The sequence below is a fragment of the Physeter macrocephalus genome, chromosome 5, assembly GCF_002837175.3.
Source record: "Physeter macrocephalus isolate SW-GA chromosome 5, ASM283717v5, whole genome shotgun sequence".
Lineage (NCBI taxonomy): Eukaryota > Metazoa > Chordata > Mammalia > Artiodactyla > Physeteridae > Physeter > Physeter macrocephalus.
Genome location: NC_041218.1, coordinates 18979178 through 18989538, shown reverse-complemented (window position 1 = coordinate 18989538; position 10361 = coordinate 18979178).

Sequence of the window (10361 nt, the reverse complement as noted above, 5' to 3'; positions counted from 1 at the left end):
AGAGAAAGCCCGCGCACAGCAATGAAGACCCAACGTAGCCAAAAATAAAATAAATAAATAAATAAATAAATAAATAAATAAATAAATAAATAAGATGGGGCCCCGTCATCCAAAGACCTCTCCAGGCCCTGAATGAGCAGAACTCAAGCGAGACGGCAGCTATTCACGATCTGGGGCCATAAAAGCACACAAGAGGCCAGAATAAAGCATCGTCCTGGAGAGCAAGGGACCCCACTGGAGAGCTGGACCAGCACACCCCAGGCCAGGGGCCTCTTCTCCCAGCAGACATAGGCCAGGCTAGCTGAACGACTGAGCATTTTAGACCAAGAGAGACTGAAGACACCTAAAGGGCTTTTATAGTTATCCTGCCTGATTAAACTTCATCAGTTACAGGCCTCATTGAAAACTGAATTTTTAATACTGCACATCCAAGCCGTAGTATGAGTTAAGTATCCAGATCCATGGAGGAGTGACTAGGTGGTAGTAGAAGCTCTGGAATAATTGGATGTAGCCAAGGAATGTGAGTGGAATGAGAACAGTGAGCTGAAGAAGCAGAAAATTTGGTCAAAGATGTGGGGGAGAAATTAGAGAGAGTGGGGCTGAGAAGTCTGGAAGTTTGGGTTATAGGGAGACAATGGTGGACAAGGCAACTTAATGTTGCAAAGGGAAGGGAGGATGAAGATGGAGAAAGGGTCATTTGATTTGACAATTAGGAGATCAAGATGACATTTAAGGGGCCAGGTGAGGTAGTGATGGGAAAGAAACCCATCAGGTAAATCACTGGTGTTAAGGAGTGAGTGAGTGATGAAATGGAAACAGCCAGAGGAAGTGTTTCCTTTGAAGGTTTGTTAATGGGGTAGGCAAGTAAGAATACATCAAATGACAATATGAGAGGGTAGCATGAATGGGAGTAAAAAGACCTGGGTGTGACTGTAGGTAGAGAGAAAGGATCCAGTCAATGAGAAAAGATTAAAGATGCTAGAAAAAAAAGAGAGAGAGAGAGAGAGAGAGGACACTGGAGTGTGATAGTTGAGCAGGACATCGTGTGGAGAAGAGGAGAAAGGTGATCAGGAGAACAAGGTGGAGAGACTGACCCAGTGAAGGAAGCAGGGACCTCTATCTCCAGGAAGGAAGACAAGTGAGGACACAGGTGTTCTCAGGTGGAGACAAGGGTTTATTAATACATGAGACATGCCCCCCTTTCCATTTTCCTTTACTAACTAAAAAGTGAGGTCACCTGTAGATGAGGTTACCCAACTGGGGAGACATCCGGTGATGAAGGATTGGGAGGGCAAGATGCAAGGGGGATGCACCTGCCCACTGGATGCCTGGGCCTCGGCTTCAGGTCCACTTCTCATAAGAGGAGGGGCATTGCTGATGCAATGGATTAAGCTGTGGCAACTGCAAGTGAGAACAGTGGAATTTTAGAAATGGAGGAGTCAAGGGAGGCAGGGGTTTTCCTGGGAACAATTTCTGAAGCTTTGTCAGCTTCATTCCTTTTTCATATAATTTTATTAATAATTTTTACTTATTACTCAAAGAACATTGCCAAAACAATAATAGGATTTCTTTTATTTTAAATATTTGTTTATTTATTTGGTTGTACCTGGTCTCAGTTGTGGCAGGCAGGCAGGCTCCTTAGTTGTAGCATGCACGTGGGATCTAGTTCCCTGACTAGGAATCGAACCTGGGACCCCTGCATTGGGAGCTCAGAGTCTTAACCACTGCACCACCAGGGAAGTCCCAACAGGATTTCTTTTAAATCAAGATTTCATTTTTCCATGTCTCTTCCCAGTCTTAATCCTAATCCTTTTATGACTTTTATGTGGTTCTAACCAGATCATAGATTTCAGCGGATTGTATTTCCTGAAAAACAGCCACAGCAGCATTTCGAGTCCTGCATGCTTGTTTAGAAACTGGTCACTCTCCCATGACAAGGTAGAGTCTCTTTTCCTTCCCCTTTGAAACTGGATGGGACTTTCTGATTGTCTCCATGAATGGAGATGGAGGTGACACTGCATAATTTCCAAAACTAGGTCAGGTAAGGTGAGTTGACTTCTGCCGGGCTCCCTCTCTGGGGACCCTCAGCGTTGGAACCCAGCTACCACGTTCTGAGAAAGCTCAAGCCACATGTAGGTATCCCAGCCAAGAGATCCAGCTGAGGCTTTAGCTGACAGCCAGTGTCAATTGCCAGTCATGTTATCTAATGAGCCTCAGATAAGCCATCCAGTTGTGTCCTGTCTGAATTTCTGATCCATAATAAATGGCTGTTTCATGCCACTAAGTTTTAGGGTAATTTTTTATGCAGCCATAGTAACTGGAACACGCAGAGTTTTGTTTGATAACTTTTGCGTTTGTTAGCATGAGCATTTACTCATTTACTCAATGTAAATGCTTACATGTTGCTTCACAGTCACAATTATCATCTTATTGGTTGCAAAATATTTTGAATTGATGTAGTATAGCTTATGTAAATATGGTGCTATTCTTGGCTATTTAGACTGCTTCTCATTTTTTACTACTTAAGTAATGATATAAAAAGTTGTGCATAGAGATTTTCTTTGCCTTTGAGCTGCTTCACTGGGACAAATTCCCAGAAGTGAAATTACTTTTGGGTACGAACATTTTTATGACTCCACAAATGTACCACCAAATTGCTTCTCAAAATTGCATCGATAGATTCTACCATCCATTGTGTTTGGCAGTTTGGGTACATAAAACCACCTCAAATTTGTTTTGAATTGAAGTGGGGTGTAAATAAATAACTGCATTAAAGAAAAACCTTTACTATAATGATTAATTTAATCGGTGAAATTGTATTTTATCATTGCTTATAATTTGTATGTCTTGGGTTAGTACCGAGGCTGAGATTTTTCTTTATTTAAAAATGGTTTTGGGGCTTCCCTGCTGGCGCAGTGGTTTAAAGTCCGCCTGCTGATGCAGGGGACACGTGCCCCGGTCCGGGAGGATCCCACACGCCGCGGAGCGGCTGGGCCCGTGAGCCATGGCCGCTGGGCCTGCGCGTCCGGAGCCTGTGCCCCACAGCGGTGAGCGGCCTGCATACCGCAAAAAAAAAAAAAAAAAAAAAAAAGTTTTTTCCATATTTTAAAAATTGCAAAAATTTGTTTTACACATAAAAATATCTTTTTTTTTTTTTTTTGCGGTACGCGGGCCTCTCACTGTTGTGGCCTCTCCCGTTGCGGAGCACAGGCTCCGGACGCGCAGGCTCAGCGGCCATGGCTCACGGGTCCAGCCGTTCCGCGGCATGTGGGAGCTTCCCGGACCGGGGCACGAACCCGTGTGCCCTGCATCGGCAGGCGGACTCTCAACCACTGCGCCACCAGGGAAGGGAAGCCTTCCGTATATTCTTTATCCAATAATGTATTTATAAGAGCTCTTGAGATCACTGTTTTTTCAGCTGCAAGTCACAATTCATTAGTAGATTATGAAATTGGTTAAGTGGCTCATGACCAGCATTAATGAAAAAATTAGAATAGAATAAAAATGTAAGAAAGTTATATAAAAATAAAAATACCATTCGACACATAGTGAGTGTTTTGTGTGTGAAATTTTTTTTTCAGTGTAGTGGGTCATGATGTAAAATGTTACTTTACTTCGTGGAGGACGCAACCAAAATGTTTTTAAACTGTGGTCTTATAAAACCATATTTATTAACCCTTTTTCACATTGATGTGAACATTTCCAAAGCTATGTCTTCCCTTTTTATTTTGAATTTTCTTCCTTTTTTACCATTTTAATTTTTCACACAGTCAGGCCCAGCAATCTTTCGTAATTTCTTATTTCAGTTGAAAACAGAAGTTCATCTTGTTTCCACGAAGGTGATAAATGATCCATCCCGTTTTTGGTCAACTCAATTCATACTGAAGAATTCTCCAGACACCCCCCGAAATTATAAAAATTCATGTCGGCTCAGCAAAATGCAAATAAAGAGCTCAGGCACAAATGCTATTGCGGACTGGGCAAATCGAGAAGATGTGATAGACCTGAGAGCACGTACCCCTGGTCTCACTTCCAGCTGTCAGAGTTTACATTGCATCAGCCAAATGAGTTCTGGTGCAAATGCTGTATAAGCACATGTTCTCACAGTCACCCAAAGATAGCTACAGAATGGTGAAAAAAAAGTTGAAGAGGAAGTAAAGCTGAAGATCCCAGAACACATGGAAACACTCAGAGTAATAAAGAGAGATGCGTTTGGGGACAGAATGGTTAGAATAAAATGATAATGATAGTAATAATTGCTGCTGTGTATTACATATTGACCAGGCTCATTTACTCCTTGCCAACACCGGTGAGGTTTACCATTATTTCCATTCCGCAGATGAGAAAAGTGCGGCCAGAAGGCTACACGACTTACCCAAGGCTGCTCAGCTTGGTAATACGTGCCCGGAATTTCAACTTCAAGCCCATGCTCTTTCTTGATCACTGCCTCTCCAACAGGAGCTAGCGGTTGCAATCAAAGGAAAATGGTGAACGCCTGGGAAGAGTTACTTACAGTTTAGGCGTCTTAAAGGAATTGCTCTGTGGGAACCTTCCAGATTCCCCTTTCTTCTCTGGGGAATGTCTTTCAAATAACTGGATCTTGTGATTTAGAATAAAAGCAGCTTCTACCCTGTACAGTGCTGTAGATAAACAAGACTAATCTCTTGTATTCCATCTGTTATTTTGCTGGATTACATTCAGATCGTGAAATTTCCTAATGTTACAAGGTCTCAATGAGGCAGTGGAGGCCATGGCTTGGAGCACAGACACGGCAGCCAGTGTGTGTGGATTTGTGACTCTGCTCAGCTTCCTTCTAGCTGCGTGATCCTGGCCAAGTTCTCCTCTTTCATAAGATGAGGATAATAATAGTACCTACCAATTAGGACAGACGGTGCTTGGTCTACAGTAAGGGGTACATTAGTATTTTATATTATTATTACATATTATAATTACTTATTTTGAAGTCAGTATACTTTATATTAGTTATATTTTTTTCTGGTTGGAATTTAAGAGATAATCTAGTTTTATCAGCAGCAATATTTATAGATAGGGTGAGTTTTTATGTTGATGTTTGTAAGTTACATTTAATCACCTGGCATTTTCTTATCTAATTCCTCAGTTTCCAGAATGCATGCTATTCGGGTGGGGTGACCAAATGTCTCAGTTTACACTTGTCCCAGTATAATTATTAATAGTGTCTGTCCCCTTTCAACTCAGAAGGGTCCTGGTTCGGAAGATAAACCACATGGTCATCCTATTTGGAGAACTCCAACTGCTCACGTGATCTGGCTCAGGAGGCCCAAAACCTAGCATAGAATCAAGGGCAGCGATCCTAACCATTTATCATGCCAGGACCCCTGGGCAGGCTGCAGAAGACTTTGGACACCCATCTAAGTAGAATTTTTTAGTACATAACATTAAATGCACAGTATAATAAAGAAATTCCATAATTTTGAAAGAATGCTAATCAAAATATTGAAAAAACAAAATCTGTGATATAGTAATACACATGCTTTTTAATTAATAATTAAAGAACAGGTCTAATGACAGATTTAGTAACTATTGTAGTTTCAAAGAAGTGATGTGCTTAAATGATATTTTGAGATATCTGTGACAATGGTGACATGATACAGAAATGCCTGTGATTTCTTTCAGCAACAAAATCACAGGTAACATTTCTGTTTGTTTTCTATATTCACAGTAGAGCATAATTTTTTTCCCCGTCCAAGTTCCGAGACCTCTTGAATTCTATCCAGAGTTCCCTGGATTTTGGTGGATGTTTGTGGTCAGCAGGAGGGAAGCAAATTGTACAAAGACCAGGAAGGAAAGAAGAGACTGGAATGGTCGTGGGCTTGGTGATGGAGGAGAAAACTGTGTGGGAGGTTGCCAGGATGTGGATGGATGGAGTAAGAAGGCACATGGGTCTGTGGCTTGTCTGTGTTGACCGAATATGGGAGAGGTGAGCCCATCCAGGATCTAGCCTGCTGGGAACGTGAATTTGCAGAGGGGTTCAGTTTGTGGACTTTGAAGTCCGACACAACTGGATTTGGATCCAAGCCCTGCCATTTACCGGCATGGATTTTGCACAAGCCATTTAACTGTTCTGTGACTCAGTTTCTCCTCTGTTTAGTGGGAATATTAATACCTACCTCACAAAATCACTTTGAAGATTAAATCAGACCATGTATGTAAAAAGCTTTGTACAGTGCCTTATATGCTTTTATAAGTTCCCCACGGATAGTTTTGGCCAGAGTACTGTGGTGATGGTTACTATGAAGTCTAACTGCCAATAGTAAACAAGGGCTCCCGCAGTCACTAAAACGTCTTCACTCACGTGTAGCCGGCAGGGGGCAGCAAATATCACACGGCAGTATAAGCTTAGGAGGAAAAGAAAATGCAGGGGTGAGCGTGGATATAGCAGCCCCTCTGCTCACAGGCAATGAACTAGATGAACTAGGTTTTCCTTCTACCCCCCACCCCAGCTCCGTTTGACCCACAGTGCCTAGAAGTGTGTCCAGTCTCTGTTCTTGGGTCAAGCCCACCCAAACCAAAGAAGCACTGTCAGGAATGTTCTGGTGAGGCTGCAGGCCAGGGATTGGGCTGAGACCGGTGGTTTACGTGTGGCCCATAATATCCAAGCAGCATTTTAATCATATAATTGGGGGGGTGTGGGTACTGGGTCCGGGGAAGAATTCTGGGTACAGTGGGAGCTTGTCAGTTTACTCTCACATACTCCCTCCTTAAACTCTTCTTGTTATCTAAACCTTGACCTGTCCTCCAAGTATTCCCAGGAGCCAACAGGGCTTACACAAGGGGTGCCCAATTTAGGAACATCAGCCTTGGACATCCTGTTCTGTCCTTCCTTATCCTACCGCGATGAAGTTATTGCCTTACGTTACCCTGTACAGAAAATCATCTGGAAATCTTTTGAAATAGAGCTCCTGTGCACACATGGAAAGCAATCATCCCTATTATAGTGACAGAAAGTCAGCAAGTTGTAGATGCCAAGATCTTGTCTCCTTATCCCTTTGCAACCTTTCTCCAGGACATCAAAGAAATGAGATGCAATTAAACAGGATGATGGTAGGAACGTAGTACGTGAAATAGGCAAGCAGAAGTATCATTCGAAAATGCTTCCCCAGACATAGGAAACAAACTTAGGGTTACCAAAGGGAAAAGGAAGGGGGAATAAATTAGGAATTTGGGATTAACGGATACACACTACTCTATATAAAATAGACAAACAAAAAGGACCTACTGTATAGTGCAGGGAACTAGATTCAATCTCTTGTAATAACCTCTAATGGAAAAGAATCTGAAAAAGAATATATATAACTGAATCACTTTGCTGTACACCTGAAACCTTGTAAATCAACTGTAGTTCAATAAAAATAAAAATTAAAAAAAAATCCTTCCCTTCTCCAAGTGACCAGCCCAGGAATCGTTTGTAGATCTGTGCCTTGAGGATGGCGTGATCTCCCCCTCGGTGCCCCTTAGCACATGCCACAGAGCTGAACATGTGACTAGGTCTCCAAGAATTTTTATTGAAAGGTACTAAAATTTGGGAAATGAGCAGAGAGAGCCCCAATAGATACAATCTGGTTCTCCATGGAATGATTTTAATCTTTCTGATCCTTTTTCCTAAGGATCAGAACACTTTTCGGCAAATGAAATCTTATAATTCCAACAAACAAAGCAGATGAAAAGGAATTTGCTCCAGTTGAGGCGGGAGGGAGAGAGGAGACCTAGGCACCCCTTCCCGACCTCAGCCCTGGTGCACAAATCCAGGCTTCCTTCAAACACAGTTTGAACCCCTTGGCTTCCCACAGGCTGACAAGCCAGTCTGGTCTCTAGTCCAGATTATGCCACCGATTGAGGGTTTGGGGTTTCCAAAATGATGTGTCCAGACTAAGAGGACAGGCACCAGTGTAGGTGAGCTATAGAAGAAGAACACTGGGTAAACAACCAAAGATATACGTTCTAATCCTGGCTGTCCTACTAATTGGCTGGCTCGTGTTGACTGAGTCACTTGGTCCCTTCTGTACAATGAAGGCTGTGACCACATGACCTCTGAGAGACCTACCAGAGCCAACAGTCTTGTCCCAAACTGCTGACTAATGGTGACTGGGAGGGAAGGCCACATAATTCTCCTTAGCGCCCAGGTCCAGGCCTGGAGCCTCTGCTGCAGACCCACGTGAAACCGTGCAGCAGGAGTGAGTTTATAGCCTCTCTGCTCTCCCTCCCCCTTCTCCCGTGCTGGGCCTCCGTGCCCTCCCCGCCATGATGACCCAGGGGGACCTGTCCCCTGTGTCAGTGCCCCCTTCTCTGGTCCCTGGTGACCCTGTGCTCCAGTTCCACAAAAACATGTCTGGCTTCTGTTAGCCTGGGGCCTCAGGCTAACTCTCCCTTCCAGGGTCCCAGCTTTAATACATATACCCCTAGAATTTTCTTCCAAAATCTGCTGTTTCTTGTCTGACCACCTCTCACTTCCTGGCCTGCAACTCTTGCATAGTTTGCTTATCACTGGTGAATGGCTATGTTATCTACCCAGCATAGAAAATTAAAGATGGTAGGAGAGAACATTGATTTTTAAAAGATAATTCTGTTTAAAGAATCTGACTTCTTTTGCTCAATAACTGCAGTTCAGCACGCTAGATTTTCTGTGTGTAGAGTTAAGATAGGAACAGAAATAGTCATAAAAATTAGTTTCAGTGTGATTGAGCGGACAGATCACAGAAAGAGAAGGTGGAACTGAAACGGAGCAGGACCCTGTGGTCCTTGCCCCCCATGTCCTCAGCCTGACTTTTGTCCGTGAAAAAACTTTAGCCAAAGAATAAGTGTAATCAGAGAAGTGAGAAAATGCAGAAACAAAGGAAAACAGTCAAAGGAGACCAAATAATAATAGTTTAATCATTAAGCATAGTCAAGGACCTTTAGTTCCTCCTTAAGGGCTATAGATAATATTCTGAGCCATCTCCTGTGAACTCTTTTGCAGATACTGAAGCCCCTGCCAGCTGGAGGAGATTAACTATATGATGACCAAACTGAAGCCATGACATAAGCTGCCGCAGTTCCGAGAACTGGCCTCAAAGAAATGGGAACAAACCCTGGAATTAAAGACTAACTGTACTTAAAACAACCAAGGTGACACTCATCAGACCACCGTATTACTGCTTTCAAGATAACTGTCAGAACTGACTGTGCTGTTCTACTCCCCTCCCTCCGCCTACAACCCTGCAACTCCCCTTTAAAAGTCCCTGTCCCCTGAGCAGCCATTGGGCGTTGGTTCTCGGACAGGAGTCCATGGTTTCCCAGTGAATGGGGTTGATCTTTGGTGGAAATGACGGTGTCTGACTTCTGAGGTTAGATAATGAAGACACTGGGGCTTCCACTTTGTGCACTCTTAGATCACTCACTCAGGGAGAGTGTCAGCCACCATGTCATGAACATTCCAGCAGCTTTATGGAAGGTACTCGTGGGGAGGAGCTGAGGCCTCCTGCCAATACCCAGTACTGACTTGCCAGTGACTGAGTGCATCATCTTGGAATCAGATCCTCCAGCCTTAGCCGAGCCTTAGCATGATGAGTCCCAACCATCATATTTACTGAGAGACTCCCCCATCCAGAACCACCCAGGAAAGCTGCTCCGGAATTCCTGGACTCCAGTAACTGTGTGAAATAAGTGTTATAATTGTTAAAACACACACACAAACAAAAGAAAAACAAAGGATTGGATCCCAAGGCTTTGAAATTGTGTTGCAGGGCCCTCACGGCTGGGGGCTGTGTATGTAATAACTGATTTGGTTCCCAGCCTCCTCCCCGACTTAAACCACAGCAGCACTGCCATCATCTAGTGTACACGAGGATTCACAGAGGATTTATTTTAAAGAAAGGAGTCCACTGCCAAAAATATGTTTGAAAACACTGGATTAGGACACGCTGGATTAGACGACCTCTAACACCCTATGATTCCATCTATCAGTAAGAAAAAAAAAAAACTTCTTACAAACACATGGGCAGCATTTTCTTCAGGGCTCACTCGTCTTGCCAGGAAGCACAATCCCTGAGGTTGGAAACAAAAGTTCACACTGTGCTGTTCACAGGTAAATGAATCAGGAGTTGCCCTTCCTGTGCATGAGGCTGGACAGAGTCCAGGCAGTGGAGAACAGCTGGTCCTGCAGAGGAAAGAGACCCACACGGGACACAGCTCCACCCCCTGGGGCACCATCTACAAACAGGGGGGGACAGTGGGTTTGCTTCTGTTGCCCACATTTTGTTATAATAATAATGATATATCATTATATATATATAATATATATATTATTATATTTATATATTATATATATTATATATATCATTATA